Here is a 24,985-nt window from a genome sequence, read left to right as displayed (position 1 = left end):
TATATATATATATATATATATATATATATATATATATGCCTATTAAATAAATATAATCAAATGAAATTATTAAAAGTGCCTGGTTTATTTTAACTACAGGTGTTGACTTTATTTTACTTCTTGCATGAGATATTTTAAATCTAATTGGATGTTTGGTCGAAATAATAAAAAAAAGTCACAATGAGAACAGCGAACACAGTTACTTTAAAATACAGATTTAAAAGTATGATAAGAATTACCAAACTTAGAATTTCAGAATTAATTCCAAAAATTCTGGAATCAAACAGTCACAGAAATTACTAATGTACCAGCACATAAATTTGGAAAACGGTAGCCAAATGGTTCATTGATTAGTTCACCCCTCATGTAAATGGGTAATAATGACACAGGAAGTATCCCAGCTGCTAATTCACCTCACATCATCTTGAACTGTAATGCATCAGTGGGAAACCTAGGTGAGGCTTGCTGTCTGTCATGCAGAGACTAACTTTGCATTACAAGAGTGGGGGAGAGTCACACAGTCATCTTACTAAACTGAAATGCCCACACAGGCTGATGAAAGATCATGGTTTATTAAAGTAGCTGAACACAGAGCAGCTTTCAAAACAACACACACAAAAAAAGACAACAGAAAAGGTCTGATAATGTGAAGAAAAAATATATAATTAAAACTGAGGGTACATACAGTATATTCAGGTCATTTTTTTAACATGTGAAAATATTATTGGATGGTGGTGGTGTTTGTTGTACAGTATCCACGTAGTTTACTACAGATTTCTTTCTAAATTGAGCTCTCTTCTTTATTATGATCCTTTATTCAATCTGTATTTCTAAATCAAACGTGATGGCAAATTGTTGAAATGGCAGGCATCCTATCTTTTCTTCTGAGACACAAACACACTGACAGGTAGGAACAATGGAAAAGCAAAATGAGGAATTATGGGTTAGCAGCTGGAGGACCAGCACAGAGGGCCCTCTATAACCAGACAAATCATGCATACACACACAGACACACACATGTGAGGACCATGCACACACACACAAACAACAACCACAACAGCCTCAAGGCCCTGATTCAACGGTGCATCCAACAGCAAGCTTTTGTCTGTTTAAAACAAAGTGATTCCTTCAGATGTTACACAACCAGAAGAGTTGGAATAAGAGGGAAAAAGGGCTTTCTTATCTTATTGTGGAGGGCAAACAATTGCAGGAACAAATTAAGATCAGAGCAAAATGAGAAGAGCATTCATTTATTTTTCCCTTGCTTTGTTCTCTCTCTCCCCCTCATCTTTTTGTCTGAGTGGTTAGTATGCGAATGTAATTACCGAAGGAACTGTAGCTAATCAACTGCGAATGGTATCCATTAATTAGTCTATGCCCTGGAGAGAGAGTGAGTGAGAGAAAGAGCGGGGGGACAGAAAAAGAATGAGCTGATATGTTAAAAGTCTAACCAGCAAATATACACGTGCACAACGCAAACACACACGCGGGCCCCGCAGCAGCTGCAAGACTTGAAGAGCAGGTGGTTTGGGCTGAGGAGGCCTTTTGGAGCTCTCACCTGGTGCATCTAAAGAGGAACACCACGCTGCCTCGCACAATACAGCACCATCATGTCAGCCGCAAAATGTCTCTCTGAAAATGTAAACCCTGAAAAATGACCATTTTTCCATACGGTGTTTGTCCTGTTGTTATTAAACGGTCTTCTGATCATATCAGTGAGAGTCTCCTGTCAGCGGTCCTTAGGTCACACGGAGTCCTAGCCATTTAAATACAGGATGGTGAATTGGTGTCGCTTGAGTAGTTTGAGAAAAGCAAATGCTTTCTGCTTTTTTAGCATGTGTCTCTGTAGAGGAAAATTAGTTTTTGGAGCAACCAATGGGGAGAGAGAAAGACAGAGAAGTCTTTGACTAAACATCTCATTAGAAGAAAAGAATAAGCCTAGCCTTCACCCCACACTCCAATAATAAAGAATAGTAAAACAACACGAAAATTTACAACGAATACAACAAATCAATATAACTGCAGCACTTTTTAGAGTCAAAATGGACTTGCCTGCTATTATTCTGAAAGATTCATCAATGCAAGTCAATCCGAAAAAACAAATGTTTCTCCATAATCTTTAAATCAAAAAATAATTTGCTCAACCTTTCAAACAAGTTTCTCTTTCTGCTGTCATCACTGAGGCTGCTCAGGCTACTGCTCATGTTAATTATCACTATTAATAAGGGGGATTTCACAGCGATGCCATGGAATAATCATTTGGGGTTCCCCAAAAAACCTTCATGCTTTCTGCTTTTTTAGCATGTGTCTCTGTAGAGGAAAATTAGTTTTTGGAGCAACCAATGGGGAGAGAGAAAGACAGAGAAGTCTTTGACTAAACATCTCATTAGAAGAAAAGAATAAGCCTACCCTTCACCCCACACTCCAATAATAAAGAATAGTAAAACAACACGAAAATTTACAACGAATACAACAAATCAATATAACTGCAGCACTTTTTAGAGTCAAAATGGACTTGCCTGCTATTATTCTGAAAGATTCATCAATGCAAGTCAATCCGAAAAAACCATTTTTTTCTTAGTGTGAAGAACATTTTATTAATCTAAAGATTGTTTTCCAAAATAAATAACTTTTTGTGCAATGGAAAGGTTCCATGGATGTTAAAGGTTCTTTGTGGAACCATAGATACCAATTCAGAACCTTTATTTTTAAGAGTAAATGGTCAAATATCAATGCATGCATTGTTTTAACTCACATTGGGTTTAACTCACATATTTTAATAATCCAATTTATTCCACCACACACTTTTTCATTATTAAATATCCAGTTTCACTCTGAAATAAGTTACATTACAGAAAATGGGTTGTGAACGGCATTCATATTGACTTTACCAATGAAATTTGAAGAAGATCACTTCTTTGAGAAAGTTAAAAAAGAACAGAGAGAACAAGGTGGATTCTGAAAAGATGGAAAAAAAGATCATGCCCCCTCCCTCATTTCATCACTAATGTGGGCCTACATGATACAAACAGCAAGAGGAAAGAAAGAAGTGTGTGTGTGTGTGTGTGTGTGTGTATACACTAGCACTGCTCCAGGCTTTAAGTTATTCATTCACACCATCAGTATTCACCCTGTTTTAAATCCCATTACCTGCCTCTCTGCCTCGCATCACTGACACATGTAGATCCACAACTCATGAATATTAATTGAACAAACATTACGGATATCACAGAAGGACTGCTTTAAATCACCTCTCACTTGTCAGCTGTACATTTAACAACTGATGCCGATAAACAGAAATACAACGAACCAGAGCTTTTAGGAAACAGAAGTTAGCGTGAATGGAAACGGACACAGGGGGTGTTGTTGTCGCTCTTGGCTGTCTTCAGTGAGAGAGCAGACCCTCTCATGTTCATGGCAGGGTGGGATTGAGCCAGATGCCAAATGAGATTAGCCGTGATGGGAGGATGAGACTAACTGAAAAAATGAAAGAGAGAATGCTGTAAATGGGTCAGATCAGACAATGGAGCCTCTGTAATTAACAAGATGAGAGGAGTAATGCAAACACTACCTCTGCCTCATTAGTGAACAGTAACGAGCTCAAGACACGCCCCTGTTAGGGATAAATTACAATAGATGACTAGTCAACAACCAACTAGTTGATTAATGACATCAAGTTTGAGTTTTTTTCTTTTTTTAGCATTAAACATAGCATTCTTTACATTATATGCAATAAAAAAATATACAGTATATATAGGTTTTAAACATTTCTAACCTCTATACTGACTAAAAAGGTTTACTCCATCAATCGTCTATAGAAGTTATTGTTCTTATATGCCCAAATTATATGCACAAAAACACTTCACTCGCAACCAACGAGCTGATAAGTGACGCAAAGTTTTAGACTTTTTCTCATTTATTTTTATTTTTAGCATTACATTTTATTCATTTATTTTGGAAAATAAGTAGTTTTACATTTCAAAAAACTTAACTGACAAAAATGGTTCTAGCAGACAATCTTTTATGAATCTTGCCGTTGTTACATGCACAAAAATGCGAGGCTTCACTTTTATGAAGCTCCTGACTGATTTTGGACACCAGCATCCATACTGAGCCGGGTTTCATAACCTGAGTGTTTGTGTATTCTTATGCAAGTGTTTCTAGAGGGAAATAAGATATTATTACAACAGAGTGAATTTAATTACCCCGGGGGAAAAAACTATATTACAGAACTAAGACCCGACACAACCCAAACACAATCCACTTGAGAATAATGTGACCATGCCCAACAGCCTGTTTGAAGAATTACTGAGGTCACATGGTCATTATCTACGAATGGGAGAGCTGAACAAAAATACTGGAGTGTGACGCATATTTTATAAAAATACAACACTTTGAGAAAGGAATTATCCTTGGTATTTTAAGGGAGACAGTAAATCTCAGCCTCTAAGATGGCGTGAATAACACAATATAAGCGGCACACAAAAACATAAACGACAAATGTACACACAGTTCAGGGAGGTAAATGTGTAAACTGACATCTTTGTTCAGCAGGCCCACACAAAGAGTCTAAAGCAGGGCTGTTCTGATCCGCAGGAGAAATCGATCACTAAAAGTCAGTTTAAAGCTAAAATCATTACATGAAAGCACTGCACGCAGAGAGAATACAATCACACTGACAGAGACTCTCTTTAGACAGTCACCTCTTCCTCTCATCTCTCTTTTTCATGCTCTCGCTCTCTCTCCCTCACTTTCCTTCTCTCTTCTGTGCTTTTTTGTTCTGTCATTGCATTCTGCTATGCGCCCTGTTTCTTTAAAAACAAGCACATCTGGGTGTATAAAGGGCCATTTATAAATGAAAACTGCATTACTTGATATTTATTACTGTAGAAGCTGGCCTTTTACAAACATATCAGCAAGAGAGATAGAGAGAAGATCTGGACTAGTGTACCGTTGCCAAAAGAGCTACAAGTGGCAACAATGAAATCTGAGAGCTACTTGAACTTTTTCCCACTAGATGAGAGATATGAAATGGATCCATATATAAGTCCTTGAGTTTCTATCCACTGAGCTTTCAGTATGACTGGCATTAAACCACTGTAATACATAAAGAGGGATGGTTAAATGCAAATTAAAAGGAGTAAATTTGACATTGAAAAATATGGGTTGACTTGACTACAATAACCTTAGCATGCGTTACAAAACACTCAAAGTAGTAGTAGTAGTAGTAATTATTATTATTAGAATAAAATCAATGATAATGCAACATGTCCTATTTGGACACACAAAAACATGCCAAGAGAAGATCTGGACTAGTGTACCGTTGCCAAAAGAGCTACAAGTGGCAACAATGAAATCTGAGAGCTACTTGAACTTTTTCCCACTAGATGAGAGATATGAAATGGATCCATATATAAGTCCTTGAGTTTCTATCCACTGAGCTTTCAGTATGACTGGCATTAAACCACTGTAATACATAAAGAGGGATGGTTAAATGCAAATTAAAAGGAGTAAATTTGACATTGAAAAATATGGGTTGACTTGACTACAATAACCTTAGCATGCGTTACAAAACACTCAAAGTAGTAGTAGTAGTAATTATTATTATTAGAATAAAATCAATGATAATGCAACATGTCCTATTTGGACACACAAAAACATGCCGTACAACATAAGATGTCACACAAGAGCACACTAGGGATTATCACCTCCCACCACCCCAGCATCTGTTTCTGCTGTGTAATAGAGCCGGACCTACCATGGGGGTTGCCATTAATCTGAGGTATTTAGACAAGACAAAACGGCCCTGTTTTTTCTTGTCTAAATACCTCCGATTAATGACAACCTCTGTAACTTTCTGTGCTGGAGTTATAGGTCAGTTATTCTATTTCAGTCCTTACAGAAAACCTTTAAAGAAAGCCCTGACTAGCTGAAGCTTCATCTTTGATCTCGATTGGTACAGCACTGGCTCTGTGCCACAGTACAGCTTACACCCTGGATATAGCTTCAGAGATTCCCACAATAGAACAGAACATCCAGTTACACACTCACACACACAACGCCCCCACATATGAAAGTGAACACAGTTTATGTGCATGCTGACTTGCACCTAATTTCATTTAGGGGTTTGGAATGTACCAACAAGCCCTGTATAATAAAAAAATAATGCAATAAAAAGTGTACCCTATAAAAATGTTAAATGCATTTTCATATTACCAAGAAACTCTCTGTGAAACTTCCAAAACAGCATGTTCTATTGTATTCATCATTTCCATGACTAATTTCTTCAAATGTGTATATTTAGCAGTTACATACTGTACATTTCCTTTATTGCAGTTTGGATACATCTGCAGTGGGAGCTCTGCCTGCCAGTTGTTCAGTCTTTGTAAGTCTGTGAAACACAAACTGTTAAGAGCCGGCTCATACATCAGCTTATTATTCTAGCGAATACTCCACCATATTAAACAAATGGATCAGCCTACAGCTGCAGAGAGAAGCCTGCATGAGGGGCCAGAGGTTATTGTCTAATTTTAATCTTGGCTGTATTCCCGGGCCAGTGCCACATTCCAATTTGTGGCTGTGTAGCCTGGCGCCACTGACAGGAGTCCTTCTGAAAACACAGTTATGGCCGCTCTCCAGAAATGTGTCGAGAAACAAAGCAATCATCAGGTTGTGGAAGATTAACAGCGTGGTTGATATAAATTAGCCTGAATAATGAAAACGGTTTAGGTTTTAGGCTTTGTGCCACACAGACCGTTTACACTATTGTGTGTAGATGCACCGATCGATCGGCCAGGGATCGGAATCGGCCGATTTTCCTCATGATCGGCCCGGATCGGTGACCGGCCGGTCAGTCTCACTTCTTTCCGATTTCGAGCCGATCTGTTTTGTTACCAGCGGCACAGGCAATAACGTCAGCTGCGCATTCTCGCTCTCTTCTCTCCGACGACCCCTTCTCTCTCACACACGTCTCATTCGCTCCGCTTAAATAGTGCTTGTATTGCACATTATTTTAGTCATTCCCGCAGGTTTCACGCTTATACCAAACACGCGCACCACCACTGATCTATATTAGTGGAGCGCACAATCCGCGCTCAGTCTCAAACAGCTTGTGAGCCACAAATACCAAAATGAGTGGCTAACTGCGCTAAACGTTCAAATACATAAAAAATTATGTCAAAATGCCCATTTTTGGCGAGTATCCAGATATACACAGTAAGTTTTGGAATGTTAAATAGTTGAGAAAGAGAACGCATGTTGTGTAACAGTATATTGGGTCCGTGGATAAACTCTTAAAGGGACCACAGTCATTCCGAGCCGATCCGTTTTGTTACCAGCGGCACAGGCAATAACGTCAGCTGCGCATTCTCGCTCTCTTCTCTCCGACGACCCCTTCTCTCTCACACACGTCTCATTCGCTCCGCTTAAATAGTGCTTGTATTGCACATTATTTTAGTCATTCCCGCAGGTTTCACGCTTATACCAAACACGCGCACCACCACTGATCTATATTAGTGGAGCGCACAATCCGCGCTCAGTCTCAAACAGCTTGTGAGCCACAAATACCAAAATGAGTGGCTAACTGCGCTAAACGTTCAAATACATAAAAAATTATGTCAAAATGCCCATTTTTGGCGAGTATCCAGATATACACAGTAAGTTTTGGAATGTTAAATAGTTGAGAAAGAGAACGCATGTTGTGTAACAGTATATTGGGTCCGTGGATAAACTCTTAAAGGGACCACAGTCCAATATTCTTGCTGCTGTCTGTCATGTTAATCAAAGTAAAATAAAATAATTTTCTGCTCTTGACTGTATACGTTTTATAACTTTAATGGTAAGCATTAATCTGCATTTAATTTTTACAATGAAGACTACAGAAATTAAAGTAATCAAATGTAAAATAACACTGGATGTGTTATTGATTACTTTATTTTCTGTAGTATTTTTTAACTGAATAAAAACTTAACCTAAAAAAACTTGGTTTCATAGCTCTCTTTATTCTATTGCATTTATTTGTGCTGTTGTTTGCAATTTTTTTTATTTGTTCTTATTTTATTACGGAATCTGCAAAAATCGGTATCGGCAGATCACACTAACAAAAAATTGGAAATCGGAGTCGGCCAAGAAAATTGCAATCGGTGCATCTCTAATTGTGTTCACACACAGCTGTATGGAAAGCGTGATCTTGCTCACAAACAATGAAAGACAAACAGTATTCCAAGTTAAATAATAGAAGTAATATGAAAAACAAAGGCAATTCAATTGACTAGAGGCAATTGAACTGTCATCTACACCTGTCAGCTACACCTAAATTGTCATCTTTCACATTGCATTTTCAAAGGAGAGCTAAGATTACAACGGCAGTGCTGCAGAAATTACATTGCCTAATCTTCTCTATTCACTTCTGGTCATTATGGTGACATTTTGAGAGCCCAGGAACAAAAGAGCACTAAGGATTTGCACATATATGCCCTAAAATTATTCCACTCTTGAAGACAGGGCAACAGCACAGAGATCAAAAAGAAACTGAAATAAAACAGTGAATTACTGAAACTGTGCCACATCGTTAAAAGAGTTTCATATGGTGTGGATGGAGAGAACTTATCTTCAGCAACAAATACGTTTTTGAGAGAACAGAAGAGACTATGGAAATCAACCTGTGAGTGATTCTGGCACTACAACAACAACAAACAAGAAACGAAATCGGAGGAATCAATGTACACGTCAATCACACAATGCATATGACAAAAATTTGACCTCAACAAAACTTTTTAAATGCACCCTATGATAAAATCATATAATACACATAAAATAATTAAACCATATTGCTTAAAGACAAAATGTCTGTGTCCATTTTGCACTGGGGTCCAGAAAAATGTACAGTCCTTCACCACAAGGACATCATGCAATTTTACGGTGAAAAGTCTGAAAAGAGGGTCAATAACAGATCCTATATTTGAGTCTTGACCTCTGTTAAAGGCCAAATGGGAGAAGTGCTATACTAAAATAACAGATTTGCCAAAGCACACGAAACATTCCACATACCAGCCATCATCCACAGCACACTCATCTGTCTTCATTAGGTCAGTGTTTGACCCGTTTCTCTGCATCTGAAGAGGTCTTCTGGGACCTTCTGTGTACTCCTAACAGATATTTTGAAAGCAGTAACCTCAAAACAGCACAGCCAGCCAATTTACGGCTACAGCAAGTCCGGTGAAGACATTGGCAAGTGGCTAATCCGAGCATAAGAGAAAAGAGATAGAGGAAAGGTCTGACATGGAATGCATCTGAGGATGGTGGGAAACGAGAGATAGACTGCTTCCATACTTTCTCTTGGGCTTTGAAGATTAATAAAAAACATGGTGGAAACAAATTCATTAATTTACACAGAAGCGATACATCAGCGATAGTTTTCTGGCTAGTCCCAAACCCAGAGGTCAGATTTTCAGGACAGATCATGACTAGTCAATCACAAGACTCATTATGACTATTAGTTCTGAACTAATAGAAGTAAACAAAAAACTGTCCTAAAAGAAAACTTTTCAAAGAGACTTGGCAAACATGCATTTTTTTTTCATTTAAAAGGATAATGCAGGATACTCTTCTTTGTAAAGTACAAATTTCAATTCCAAGCAGTTTGAGCACAGCCACACTTAAAACCTCCAAATTGACCACAGCAGAGATGAAGACACTTTTATTTTCATTCACATCTCCCACTCATCCTCAACCATTCCAATTAAAATCAGAGTGACTGATTGAGTATAATCGTAGCCAGAGGCATGACGTTTAAACACTGGCAGACTCGCTGTCAGTGTGGACTTGTCATGTACAACAAAGCATGTTTAAAGCATAATTGAGGCCAGATGGCTGAATCTGGTGCCAAGACAGACAGGCAGTCCATATGCATGTCCACAGAGTATCAGTATGACTGTAATCAAGAATCACACAAGTGTCTGTCAGACAAGTCTTTTCACTCAGCGTGCTATTTTTTAAAAATCCACAGATAACATTCAGTGCACCTCCAAGGCCTGCTGCGGTAGTGTAACAGAAGCCTTCAATTGGCAATACGTGGCAATACACAGTCCTTCACTTCAGCAACATGCTCTCTGTACGTGTACATGAGAGCACTCTGCTCCTTTATGTGGCTAAGTAATTAAATGCTGGTGACCGGTCAGTCCAAGGTTTTTCAAAGTGGGATCCAGAGATTTTTTTTATTGTTAAAAGTCTTATACAAACATATTTTAAATGAATTAAAAATGATTTAATTGATGAATGCATCTAACATTAAGAGTAATTTAATCTAACAATAAAAAAAATTGCTTTGGCCTCAGGGCTTCAGTACAGTAACAATATAAAAGTTAATTATTTAATTTACCCTGTCCATATGCATGTCCACAGAGTATCAGTATGACTGTAATCAAGAATCACACAAGTGTCTGTCAGACAAGTCTTTTCACTCAGCGTGCTATTTTTTAAAAATCCACAGATAACATTCAGTGCACCTCCAAGGCCTGCTGCGGTAGTGTAACAGAAGCCTTCAATTGGCAATACGTGGCAATACACAGTCCTTCACTTCAGCAACATGCTCTCTGTACGTGTACATGAGAGCACTCTGCTCCTTTATGTGGCTAAGTAATTAAATGCTGGTGACCGGTCAGTCCAAGGTTTTTCAAAGTGGGATCCAGAGATTTTTTTTATTGTTAAAAGTCTTATACAAACATATTTTAAATGAATTAAAAATTATTTAATTGATGAATGCATCTAACATTAAGAGTAATTTAATCTAACAATAAAAAAAATTGCTTTGGCCTCAGGGCTTCAGTACAGTAACAATATAAAAGTTAATTATTTAATTTACCCCACAACAGGTTGCCTATACATCACCATGCTGTTTTTCATATATAAATAGGTTTTTGTGCATTAAAAGTTTATTACAAATGAACCCCATAATGAAGTTCTAAAAATAGAATATAAAGAAACCCTGAAAACTGAAAAACATAACTGATGAAACAGAAGACTTATCAAGTTACACAGTAATTTCCCATCAAGAGTCAAAAATGAACACTTTATTGGCTGACCACAAATATGTTGGATGCTAAATATTTTGGTCGGCCAAATCACTGAATTATGACTGACAGCGAAGCACAACATTAAGCATCCCTTCGTATTACTCCATGACAAGAAAAATATTCTAAACGGCCTCGTAAAATCTGAATAGTCTACGTAATCCCATCTGTGTAATTCTGCAGTGAACACTCTGGCATAATTTCAGTAAACTTTTCTGCCAGTAACAGCAATCCCTGCATTAATCTCTCTCATCAAATCGACAGGACCGGCAGAACGTCTGGCGCGGCGCCTCTGCCATCACACTTTATGAATTATATAGAAATAGGATATAACATTGCGCACACGGTCCAAAACATACAGGCAATGCTCTGGGGCCTAATTTATCATTGTTATTCAAGTGCTTGCTCACCTCACACTTAAAACAAAATCCTTCTAGATTCTAATTAAGCTCTAAGGTACCTCCCAAAGGCTCTGCTTTGGCAAAGAAAAGCACTTTGATTTATGTAGCACTTTGTCGTTAGCGCTTCAGGCCTGCCTGTTGCGAACACACTAGTGATAAATATGAGCATAGAGCAATTACTCATATTTGTTAATTAACTCCCGCTAACAATGTTTTCCTCCACAATGTAATGAAAACACAGCAGATTGAACACAAATATGTCCCATTATTTCATGTCTCCACCTACATGCAATTAAGATTAAAATAATTTGTTGCCACAGAGCCCTCGCTGTGAGGGGAAACTTCCACAGCATACCAAATAGAAGCCGTTTACCCAGCACAAGCAGCAATCACATGGAACTGATAGGCTTTAAATGCTGTAATTAGCTCTCAACCTTGTGGCTGTCCGACTGCATCCCACTAATGTGCGAACACATGCACTTGTGAATTACTTCAAATATCACAGCTCTCCTCTGCAGCCCTTTAGCCTCAGTTAGACGGGGGCCAGGCGCTCTCTAGCTTAGCGATCTTTTCGATGAACGCCATACAAGTAGATCGTATCCTACAGCAGCCCTGGATTGAGAACAAAGACGTTAAACACAGAGGTCTCGCATGCCAAGGCGGTGAAAACCTATACGGCTAAATCAGATCCCTATATGAACACAACACTGCCTGTCATTTACACAGAATGTTTCTATACTGAAGAGACATTGTTTATATGCTCAACCCACAAAGATTACACCGATAACAATTCACTCTCTCACTACTGGCACAGAACAGAATGGCTATTCAAACCATAGGACGTCAAACAGCTCAGACTCCTCCCCAACGCTTAATTAGTAGCGATCGTGGCCTTCTTTTACACCGCGGTGCTCGGTGAGGCTAGCTGAGCTCAGGAGTGCATTGAGCCCATGTGTAAACAGAGCTTTGGAGATTCCAGTCTCCGGGGCTCTGACATGTGGCTCAGAGGAGCATGGGGAGATGAATGCTCTCCTACAAGCTTTATCAGGGTGAGTGAGAAGGGTAATGATCCTAAAACAATCTACCATTGGGGGTTTTACAGAGTTTAGGGCTTCTGAGCGCACTGTCCAGCGGTCCAAGCGAACAGATGCTAACGTTGCAGCAACATCTGGTAACCCCTACTGACTGTTTGTTCATATAAAACACACAAAGTCACGCACTGAAGCGGAAATTAAAGGGTTAGTTCACCCAAAAATGAAAATTTGCCTGTTTTACTCGCCCTCGAGCCATCCTAGGTGTATATGACTTTCTTCTTTTAGACGAAAGAGTTAGATTAAACATTGTCCTGGCTATTCCAAACGTTATTATTGTAGTGGGTGAGTGTTTCTCTTTAACAGTCCAAAACACATTAATTAAAGCACACGCATGACCCATCCATAATAGAACGTGCCTCACACGGCTCCGGGGGGTGAATAAAGGCCTTCTGTAATGATTCCATGCGTTATTGTAAGAAAAATATCCATATTTCAAATGTAGTAAACACTTCTGCTGATTGTCGTACGCGGAAGCTCTTCCGGCAAATGACGCAGGACATATGCGTTGCGTGTGCGCCTCCGAGATATGCCAGTCTCACGAGTTTGTTTACAGGAGCAAAAGAAGCAAAGTTTCCTTACTTTAGCAAAGGAAAACCAGTCTCCTCTTGGCTTATATCGAAATCCTCCGACATTTTTCTTTACAAATCCTCGGTTTCTACTTTTAATTCATGACCGGCGTTTAGTTTTGTTCTCTCTCCGCGTTTGTCAATAATTACACAACGCCGAAGTCCTACGACATCCGCCGGAACTGCTTCCGCGTATGACAGATACCGGAAGTGAGAGAAAAGTGTTTATTACGTTTGAAATATGGATATTTTTCTTACAAAAAAGCATGGATTCGCTACAGGAGGCCTTTATTCACCCCTCGGAGCCGTGTGAGGCAAGTTTTATTACAGATGCACGCACCTTATTTAACGTGTTTTGGACTGTTGAACAGAAACACCCGCCCACTGCAATGATAGAGCTTAGAAGTGCCAGGACAATTTTTAATATAACTCAGATTGGATTCGTCTGAAAGAATAAAGTCACCTAGGATGGCTTGAGGGTGAGTAAATAACAGGCTAATTTTCATTTTTGGGTGAACTAACCCTTTAAGTTTATTAAAGGTGAAGTGTTGAATTTCTGCACAACTAGCACAATGACAGTTCAATCCTCTACAGACACTTTGGCAATTGAATCGCCATTGGCTAGTAAATTTTTTTGTTTACTCGCCAGACTGAAATACTCTACTCTACTATACTCTACTAGACTATATATATATATATATATATACTTGGTAACCATGAACTTAGGACTGGTGCTGGTGCTTTTTTTGGTCATTCAGTGTTCCATTAATACAGATAAGATATTATTATTATTATTATTATTATACGAATTCTACTAATAAGAACAATATAAAAACGCACTAGGGATTAATGAGCTACTGGATTCATGAATATTAATCAGGTTGTGTGCGTTTGCTCGAACTGATTAGCTGAAATCAAAACAGGGATGATAATAGGTGAGCACCAGCCAATGTGATTGTCGTTTGCGCATTTGTTCCGCCTACTACCAGAGAACCTGGCAGTTCTTAAAAGCTGAAGAATTCCAAAGGAACTCCATTATTTTTACAGGAAAATACAACAAAGTATATCGTTTACATGTAGCGCATCAATTCTGCATGTTATGCAAGACTCTCACTAGCTCTCGCTCTTTGCGCGTGTGAGAGAAAGCGACGGCGAGTCATGCGCCTTCACACTAGAGTTTACGTTACGCCAAATACACAAACACAGGTGCGCTGTGCATCCATTCAAATTAACTGAAAAATATCACAGATCACTTGACGGAGAGTGAAACTCTGAAGCGCTCAGTCAGAGTGTTCTGTGAGTGAAAATATATCAGTGCTAATCATATACCCAGCCTCCAACTCACACACTGGCGAGTAAAATCTGAGAATTTATTAGCCATTGGCTAATATTAGACATAATTTAGTCGCCCAGAGAGAAGATTTAGTCACATATGCGAGTGATTTACTCACAATGTAAAGGGTTGCAGTTTTCGGGCAGGTTTCTCCAAACACTTCTTGCCTTTGGTTGGATAAACTCTTTATCCCACCTCAAACTCATGCCACTGGCTTCTAAGTTGAATCACTCAAAGAAATATTAAAAGTGCTACAAAGCCAAAGTGTTACACATTATTTGCAAAGATTATTCATCTCCATTTACTGAGGAATGCATGCTCTGTTAGGGACATTTGTGAGTGTGAACTACGATCAGTTCCAATAAGTTTCAAAGGTCAGTTTTTTTGAAAGCACACAGAACAGAATGAAACAGTCATAATGTCAAATCGAATAAATGTGTTAACCCTGAGAATGTCATTTGTACAGTACAGAGGAAGTTTAGAAGGTTTAAGTGAATTTGAGTTAAGTGAATCACTTTAAACTGTAAATCAGGTTGATTATATTGAAAATGATCAAAAAATATTACACAAGAAAGCTTACATAGGAATCCTCCTCCATTATATCAACTAATGAAGAGAGAGAGAGAAAGGAAAAGAGATGAGCAATAACAGAGGTTGAGGTTCTATTTACCTCAGCTATAGACCAAAGCATTCATGCTAATTATGAGAAGTGTAGATTAAATGTATTAAAAAATCAAAGTGCTCATAAGTGATAAGTTACACACTGAATCATCCTGTTAAACCCCTTTGGTAGTGATGCATTTATAGGCTTCATTTCATCCAAGAATTTGCATCTGAGAAAAACAACGCTACTAAAAGCACAACTGCATCTGTACGGTGACAACAGAAGTAAACATCATATTTGAAATTAGACCACATTCATACCTAAAACTGCTTCAGTATTCAATCATACACCATGCGCATACCAAACCTAGGCTCATTGGAAAAACATGCCAATTTTTGCCCAACTCCAAAAACATACCTATAAATACAATTCACTGCAGTTTCCAGCTGAAATGAACACTAGTGCCAGTAAAACACCAAGACCTTTTCACATAAATGATAATTACCTAGGGCAGATTATATCATCTCAGTTTAACAAAGACTTATTTTCATGCAAAATACTGTTATGACCTCACAAAACTTTAACCAGGGCGCATGATTTGTAAATGAATACATTTTGACATTTACATCACATAACCAGCACCATATGTAAAGCTCATCTGACACAGTAACCTTGCTCAGTAGCTTACCTGGTGCAGCATTACACTTGCGATGTAAAGCGCTCGGGTCTCGTTGCGAGTCACAATAATAAAAGAGCTTGAAAACGCAAGAGAAAATGGCCTGATTGCTTCATCTAATGCATTTTTATTTCACGCTTGCTTCTGTTAACACTATTTGTTAGGTTTAGTGTAAGTTATACATTATTCAAAAAGGATAGAGGATTAACATTTTAGCGCAATTCACCAGACATTTAAATTCCGAATTGTCGCACAAAAAACCACCGCCAGATGGTACATTTTTCAAGTGACTTTGGGTTGTTAGCACCCATTGCAAACCTCTACTGTTTATTCTTTGATTTCATTGGTTTCAACCAAACGCCATGCCTAAGATATCACTGAACCCTCTGAAGGTCCTCCTTGTAGTCACCCAGCACAAATCCACCGTGCCATCTATTCGCATAATAACCACACTGTTCTTCAAGTCAAATTTCATTTAACAAAAAGGAGGTGCTCCATTTTACGCCTACCTATATATTTAAATAAAGCCCCTCGCCCCCCAAAACACACTCACACACAGTAAAAGCGTCTCCACAAACTCCAGATGGGAGCCAGCTGCCGAAGTCTCCAATAGAACTTTATTAGAGGCTAAATGCAACATTCAATCACACTTTAGCAGAGAGTGCAGACTGGTGTTTCTCTCAAAGATTCCTCTGAGGCTTATAAAAGACCCATCAGCAATGAAGCAATCACTGTACAATTTTTGAAACCATCTACAAAGCATCCACTCTCCAGTTTTAATAGTTTCCTTACTTTAGCAAAGGAAAACCAGTCTCCTCTTGGCTTATATCGAAATCCTCCGACATTTTTCTTTACAAATCCTCGGTTTCTACTTTTAATTCATGACCGGCGTTTAGTTTTGTTCTCTCTCCGCGTTTGTCAATAATTACACAACGCCGAAGTCCTACGACATCCGCCGGAACTGCTTCCGCGTATGACAGATACCGGAAGTGAGAGAAAAGTGTTTATTACGTTTGAAATATGGATATTTTTCTTACAAAAAAGCATGGATTCGCTACAGGAGGCCTTTATTCACCCCTCGGAGCCGTGTGAGGCAAGTTTTATTACAGATGCACGCACCTTATTTAACGTGTTTTGGACTGTTGAACAGAAACACCCGCCCACTGCAATGATAGAGCTTAGAAGTGCCAGGACAATTTTTAATATAACTCAGATTGGATTCGTCTGAAAGAATAAAGTCACCTAGGATGGCTTGAGGGTGAGTAAATAACAGGCTAATTTTCATTTTTGGGTGAACTAACCCTTTAAGTTTATTAAAGGTGAAGTGTTGAATTTCTGCACAACTAGCACAATGACAGTTCAATCCTCTACAGACACTTTGGCAATTGAATCGCCATTGGCTAGTAAATTTTTTTGTTTACTCGCCAGACTGAAATACTCTACTCTACTATACTCTACTAGACTATATATATATATATATATATACTTGGTAACCATGAACTTAGGACTGGTGCTGGTGCTTTTTTTGGTCATTCAGTGTTCCATTAATACAGATAAGATATTATTATTATTATTATTATTATACGAATTCTACTAATAAGAACAATATAAAAACGCACTAGGGATTAATGAGCTACTGGATTCATGAATATTAATCAGGTTGTGTGCGTTTGCTCGAACTGATTAGCTGAAATCAAAACAGGGATGATAATAGGTGAGCACCAGCCAATGTGATTGTCGTTTGCGCATTTGTTCCGCCTACTACCAGAGAACCTGGCAGTTCTTAAAAGCTGAAGAATTCCAAAGGAACTCCATTATTTTTACAGGAAAATACAACAAAGTATATCGTTTACATGTAGCGCATCAATTCTGCATGTTATGCAAGACTCTCACTAGCTCTCGCTCTTTGCGCGTGTGAGAGAAAGCGACGGCGAGTCATGCGCCTTCACACTAGAGTTTACGTTACGCCAAATACACAAACACAGGTGCGCTGTGCATCCATTCAAATTAACTGAAAAATATCACAGATCACTTGACGGAGAGTGAAACTCTGAAGCGCTCAGTCAGAGTGTTCTGTGAGTGAAAATATATCAGTGCTAATCATATACCCAGCCTCCAACTCACACACTGGCGAGTAAAATCTGAGAATTTATTAGCCATTGGCTAATATTAGACATAATTTAGTCGCCCAGAGAGAAGATTTAGTCGCATATGCGAGTGATTTACTCGCAATGTAAAGGGTTGCAGTTTTCGGGCAGGTTTCTCCAAACACTTCTTGCCTTTGGTTGGATAAACTCTTCATCCCACCTCAAACTCATGCCACTGGCTTCTAAGTTGAATCACTCAAAGAAATATTAAAGAGAGAAGATTTAGTCGCATATGCGAGTGATTTACTCGCAATGTAAAGGGTTGCAGTTTTCGGGCAGGTTTCTCCAAACACTTCTTGCCTTTGGTTGGATAAACTCTTCATCCCACCTCAAACTCATGCCACTGGCTTCTAAGTTGAATCACTCAAAGAAATATTAAAAGTGCTACAAAGCCAAAGTGTTACACATTATTTGCAAAGATTATTCATCTCCATTTACTGAGGAATGCATGCTCTGTTAGGGACATTTGTGAGTGTGAACTACGATCAGTTCCAATAAGTTTCAAAGGTCAGTTTTTTTGAAAGCACACAGAACAGAATGAAACAGTCATAATGTCAAATCGAATAAATGTGTTAACCCTGAGAATGTCATTTGTACAGTACAGAGGAAGTTTAGAAGGTTTAAGTGAATTTGAGTTAAGTGAATCACTTTAAACTGTAAATCAGGTTGATTATATTGAAAATGATCAAAAAATATTACACAAGAAAGCTTACATAGGAATCCTCCTCCATTATATCAACTAATGAAGAGAGAGAGAGAAAGGAAAAGAGATGAGCAATAACAGAGGTTGAGGTTCTATTTACCTCAGCTATAGACCAAAGCATTCATGCTAATTATGAGAAGTGTAGATTAAATGTATTAAAAAATCAAAGTGCTCATAAGTGATAAGTTACACACTGAATCATCCTGTTAAACCCCTTTGGTAGTGATGCATTTATAGGCTTCATTTCATCCAAGAATTTGCATCTGAGAAAAACAACGCTACTAAAAGCACAACTGCATCTGTACGGTGACAACAGAAGTAAACATCATATTTGAAATTAGACCACATTCATACCTAAAACTGCTTCAGTATTCAATCATACACCATGCGCATACCAAACCTAGGCTCATTGGAAAAACATGCCAATTTTTGCCCAACTCCAAAAACATACCTATAAATACAATTCACTGCAGTTTCCAGCTGAAATGAACACTAGTGCCAGTAAAACACCAAGACCTTTTCACATAAATGATAATTACCTAGGGCAGATTATATCATCTCAGTTTAACAAAGACTTATTTTCATGCAAAATACTGTTATGACCTCACAAAACTTTAACCAGGGCGCATGATTTGTAAATGAATACATTTTGACATTTACATCACATAACCAGCACCATATGTAAAGCTCATCTGACACAGTAACCTTGCTCAGTAGCTTACCTGGTGCAGCATTACACTTGCGATGTAAAGCGCTCGGGTCTCGTTGCGAGTCACAATAATAAAAGAGCTTGAAAACGCAAGAGAAAATGGCCTGATTGCTTCATCTAATGCATTTTTATTTCACGCTTGCTTCTGTTAACACTATTTGTTAGGTTTAGTGTAAGTTATACATTATTCAAAAAGGATAGAGGATTAACATTTTAGCGCAATTCACCAGACATTTAAATTCCGAATTGTCGCACAAAAAACCACCGCCAGATGGTACATTTTTCAAGTGACTTTGGGTTGTTAGCACCCATTGCAAACCTCTACTGTTTATTCTTTGATTTCATTGGTTTCAACCAAACGCCATGCCTAAGATATCACTGAACCCTCTGAAGGTCCTCCTTGTAGTCACCCAGCACAAATCCACCGTGCCATCTATTCGCATAATAACCACACTGTTCTTCAAGTCAAATTTCATTTAACAAAAAGGAGGTGCTCCATTTTACGCCTACCTATATATTTAAATAAAGCCCCTCGCCCCCCAAAACACACTCACACACAGTAAAAGCGTCTCCACAAACTCCAGATGGGAGCCAGCTGCCGAAGTCTCCAATAGAACTTTATTAGAGGCTAAATGCAACATTCAATCACACTTTAGCAGAGAGTGCAGACTGGTGTTTCTCTCAAAGATTCCTCTGAGGCTTATAAAAGACCCATCAGCAATGAAGCAATCACTGTACAATTTTTGAAACCATCTACAAAGCATCCACTCTCCAGTTTTAATATGCATATGAAATAAATATCAGCAGCTGGCTAAGCAGTGAGGCAAACCATATGGTTGGTGGCTATGAAAAACGAACACAGCGTCAAACTTTTTTTTTTCCTTTTCTTTCTTTCTTTTTCGTCATTCTTCCCTCTGGCAAAACCTTGTCTTCATTTAGCATCAAACAGAGAACATATGTCTTAATGTGTTACAATACAAGTGACAGCAAGTGAATGTCCACTGCCCTGTCTTAATGAAAAGAAGAGCTCCTCTGTATGGATCAGATTGTTATTACAAGGGAAAATACGCTGTCATGGGCATGATAACAATTTCATGGTTGGCGAATCGGACAGGAAGAGCAAACGTGTGAGAGTTCCCTTTCTCTCTCCTCTGTCTGTGATACAGCATCATTCCACATGCTAGTCAAATGATTAATTGCCCTGGGTTGTTCTGTCAAGCACAATTTAAATGAGTTGGCATGTCAGCACAAGCTGCCAGCCTTTGGAAATCAGTGCCCTTGGAGCAATGTGCCACTACAGAACAAAACCATGCTCCTGTTCCGCCTCAGGCATGGGAGACATCGGCGGGTCCTCCTCGGCTTTGACAATGTAAGTAAGTGCAAGCAAATGAGTCCAAAGGAACAGCGTGAATCAACATGCTGAGAATCCAATTTTTGTGAAGTGCTAATGTAAACACATAAGAAACCAAATCCGTTTGGAAAATTAGATGACAAAGTAAGGAAAAGAGGAAAGAGAGAGAGTACAGTGTAGAGCCAAAGTGTACATGCCCTAACGATTTATTTAACATAAATTACATTCCCATGAAAAACAAAGGGTCTTTTTTCTTATCAGTCTAATGCACCTCTGTAATTAAAATGTAGAGAGAGAGCAAGGGAGATGGTAGCATTTCAATTTGAGAAGAAGAACTGGATTTGAAGATATTTAATAGGTACCCAGATACCTTGTGGGAAAGTAGGGGAGGAGTTACCCGTAGTGTCAGTAACCGATTACCATTTTTAAGCTAATAGCACATATACATTGGTCCCTAATTTTCATAACACAGTCTCCAGCTGATTACTATCACCTTACTGGTTTTAAAATCCAACTGAATTTCATGTTAAGAGAAAGACAGAGAAAAAAGACAGCAAGAAAAGAAAGAAAGAAAGACTAATGTAACAGCTCTACAGGCTGTCTTCTATGTCTATGAATGTTGTTACTCGTACAAGTCATTTCAATATGTGTTCTGTTTGCTCATTCAAATGAGTCTTTTGTTTACCCTCGCTATCTGAACTCTTTGCTCAGTGAGCCTTACTAGTATTTGCACACCTGCTGTCTTTGTCAGTTCATACAGGACAACCTGGAGCCGCAGGGCATTGTGGGTATGCGTGGCGCAACCTGACAAAGGACTAACAGAAGCTCTGCATTATGATTTTATATTATCGTCTGACACGTGGTATCCGAGGCATCATTCTTCAGTTACAATAATGAGATTCTCCCTCCTTTCTTCTTCTTTTTCTGTCACTATTCACTCCTGCGACAGGATATCATAAAACCAAACAGTCTTCATCAAATGAACAACTGACACTGTACCTCTTTGTCACAAATGATTGAATATGTAGAGACTCATGTTACCCTCGGTATGAAGTAACAATCAAAAGTGTTTTAGTCTATTAGAAGAGCTCGAGTTGATTAAATGTTGAGACTATTAGATAGATAAGATAGGGGTCTTATATAGAGCAACTTTTGAAAGATACAAGTAGCTGTTTTAACCATAAATAAAACAGTTTATTGCATTGCACACTTATGGAGTGCCATGTGGATCTTTAGAAACCACTTGATTCAGAGCAAAAGCTGTTTTTAGGTCACTGAAAATATCCCTGCAATAAGCCTGAGAGGTCGATAACTTCAGAAAAGCAGGACAAAGCTTGTGAGAGCTTTGAGAGACCAAAATATACTTTGTAGGGCCATGAACATACACGTTCCAGACGGTTTTTTAAATAGTATGTTTCCTCTACTTTCTTTTAGCTTTAATGATGTATAAAAGGTCAAAGGAAATGAGAGCAATCATTAGTGCAATTATAATCTCAGAAACACTACACTTGAAGAGCTATATAAAGCTCAATATAAATTCAGATAGATGTTCTCTCGTACACTGTGTCCTAACTCGATGCGATGAAACGACAAAAGATAAAAGCCACCTCTTAAGTATGTATCTGTGTTTTTGTCTAAACAACCACAACCACGATGAGCAACAGGACATTTTGTTGATTACTCCAATGTATATTTTGCAGGTCAGCTCCACCCACTGCAAAATCTCATTGGTCCAAAATCTGCATAAATGTACATTAAACATCTTATTGGCTGAGACTGTGTGAAAAAAAAACAGTTTGTTGTTGGAAACCTGTCAGACACTTTACAAGTCAACATGAAATGAAAATCCATTAATTTATATTTTCTAAATTGATTTTATTGAATTCATCCATGTATATTTTTTGACCTCATAATTTAAATAAAATATCATAACTCTATGGTAATGCCAGACTCTATGGTGACATACATATGATTTCTGCAATGCGGAAAACGCAGACGGAATCTCGGATTCCAGTCATAAAAACTGAATTTACTGTATAACGTGGAACGTCACAGAATTTGCCAAATTTAGGATGGATACATCAAAAGTAGAACAGTACACTTATATCAAAATGCGATGTAGACTAGAGTAACGTGTGAATATTAAGCCACAAAAATACCATTTAAATATGAATCCTGCATGTTCTGTGTGTCTCTGTGTGAATGAATGGTGCAGACGCACGGTTTCATTTACTACACACGTACTGAAGCGCACATTACAGTCGCTGTGTTTTCAGTCTCTGTCACCTCAGTATATGAGTACATTACATTAGGGATGCACGATATTATCGGACCAATATCGGAATCGGCCGATAATGGCTTTAAATGTAAATATCAGCATTGGCCTGATATGAAACATTATGCCAATATGTCTTGCCGATAAGAGGAATACATTAACTCCCATGTGCTCAGGGTATGCTAGCGATTAGATCACGTCAGCATTGTGGCTCATTCTTGAAGCAAAGTTTTGCCTGAATGATGACATGATTCACGGTTTTGGATAGCTGCATTTAAACGGAGAATGCACGTACAGAATAGGCCTAGGCGATAAAATGGTATCGATATTTATCGACGGTACACCTTCTTCGATAACGATAGAAAAAATGTTCGATATGGCGCACAATATAGGCACGTGCTATGAGTGACGCAGACAGCACACACAGACACGAACACATGCTAAATTGAGTGCTGTGCCTGCCTGTGATGAGGAGATTGTGAATAAAGAATGAATATTAGTCGAATTTAAAATAAACATTTGCATTTGAATGTTAGGTGTGCATCAGGGAGCGTCATCAGTGGTGCGCGAGATGTGGTGATAATGATGTAAGTGACGTTGTTGCATTTTAATGTTTTGTTAGTCTAGCCCAGGAGACGTGCCGCTGCTGCGTTATTCATTCAAAATATTAGAGGAATATAGAAGCTCAATGCGGAGAAGATCTTGATTAGGTTAAAACCGAAACCAAGCCATTCACACAGACCGCATATTCAGCGCATTTTTTAGACGGACAAATATGACTGCTGCACTCGCGTCTCACACAAGAGATGTAGCCATGCAAAGTTAAAACAGTTGAAACTTTTAGAAAACACGTGACGAATTTGTGGAGGTTTATTCCTTTTCACTGCGTCTCATGTGTTTTTAAATGTAATATGTGTGAATGGCACTTCGGCTCTTTGGATTAAGCAAGGCATAAATACATGATGCTGTTTTGTTCATAATTGTTTATGCAATTTACGAAATTATATTTTATTTTTTTGGTGGTCAGGAGGAATGAAAAAGTACCTTGTTCAAAAGAAAAGAGGTGGTGGTTATGGAAACCATGTTCAAACTGATTGGATAATAATTATGTCCTCTTAGTCTTTCAACTCAGCCAATCACATTTTTTAGGATATTTTTACAACAAATGTGATCCAAGATAAATATAGTGTGGGGGAACATCAGCACATCATCAGAACATCATGAAAAAAAATTGTCTAAACATTGAACAAAGAGAAATCTATCTTGAGTGTTTGACTTGGCACCAAAGAATTTTTAGTATTGATTGATTGATTGGCTTGTGATTGGCCATTCAGCATGAGCAAGTGTTTCAGTACATTTTTTAATGAATCAGGTATTCCCAGCTATACAGGCTAACATGCAAGACAAAATTATTCAGTTTATTTTTCTCAGTCTAAACTAATGCATTTGCCTTCACAGAACTCCACAGTGAATTTCATATTTCTCTCTTAATGTAACAGTTACTCTTAACCATGGAAAAAAAAAATGCACTAAATAAACAACCCTCACTACTCCTTTTCCACCGAAATGGTGCATGTTCTGTGCCAGACACCATTCTTGGCCAGTGCCCAGCCGGCTACTTACTCTGTGTTTCCACAGGCTTGACATAACAGGTTTTGTTGCAGTGTTATGTGACTATAGTCCAAAGTAGGCCTGGGCGATAAAACGGTATCGATGGTACACCTTCTTTGATAACGATAGAAAAAATGTTCGATATAGCACACGATATAGGCACGTGCTATAAATGACTTTGGATTAAGCAATGCATAAATACATTATTTTTATGACTTAATTTAGACGTAATGCACGTTTTTTTATAGACAGTTATTTCCTTGAGCAGTAACTGATGTCATAAAATCATGAGTATGTTTTGATTTAAAGGTCAGAAGCTATAGCTTACGTGAACAAAAAAATTAAATTAAATTTAAATAATTAAATTAAATTAAATAATTTTATATATATTGATTTATTCATTAATGTGTAATATGTTATATTTTTTTAAACAAATTATGAGCTCT

General features: G+C 38.2%; 1 protein-coding gene across 1 annotated transcript in view; it reads right to left on the bottom strand.

Annotated features, from left to right (window-relative positions):
• LOC107560391 (TOX high mobility group box family member 3-like) overlaps positions 1–24,985 on the bottom strand; it is an 85,991-nt gene that overhangs the window by 26,781 nt on the left and 34,225 nt on the right. The window lies entirely within an intron of this gene.

The sequence above is a fragment of the Sinocyclocheilus grahami genome, unplaced genomic scaffold (genome assembly GCF_001515645.1).
Source record: "Sinocyclocheilus grahami isolate Dianchi unplaced genomic scaffold, SAMN03320097.WGS_v1.1 scaffold723.1, whole genome shotgun sequence".
Lineage (NCBI taxonomy): Eukaryota > Metazoa > Chordata > Actinopteri > Cypriniformes > Cyprinidae > Sinocyclocheilus > Sinocyclocheilus grahami.
Note: the sequence above shows the minus strand (reverse complement) of the source record. Positions and strands in the feature narration are given on the sequence as shown.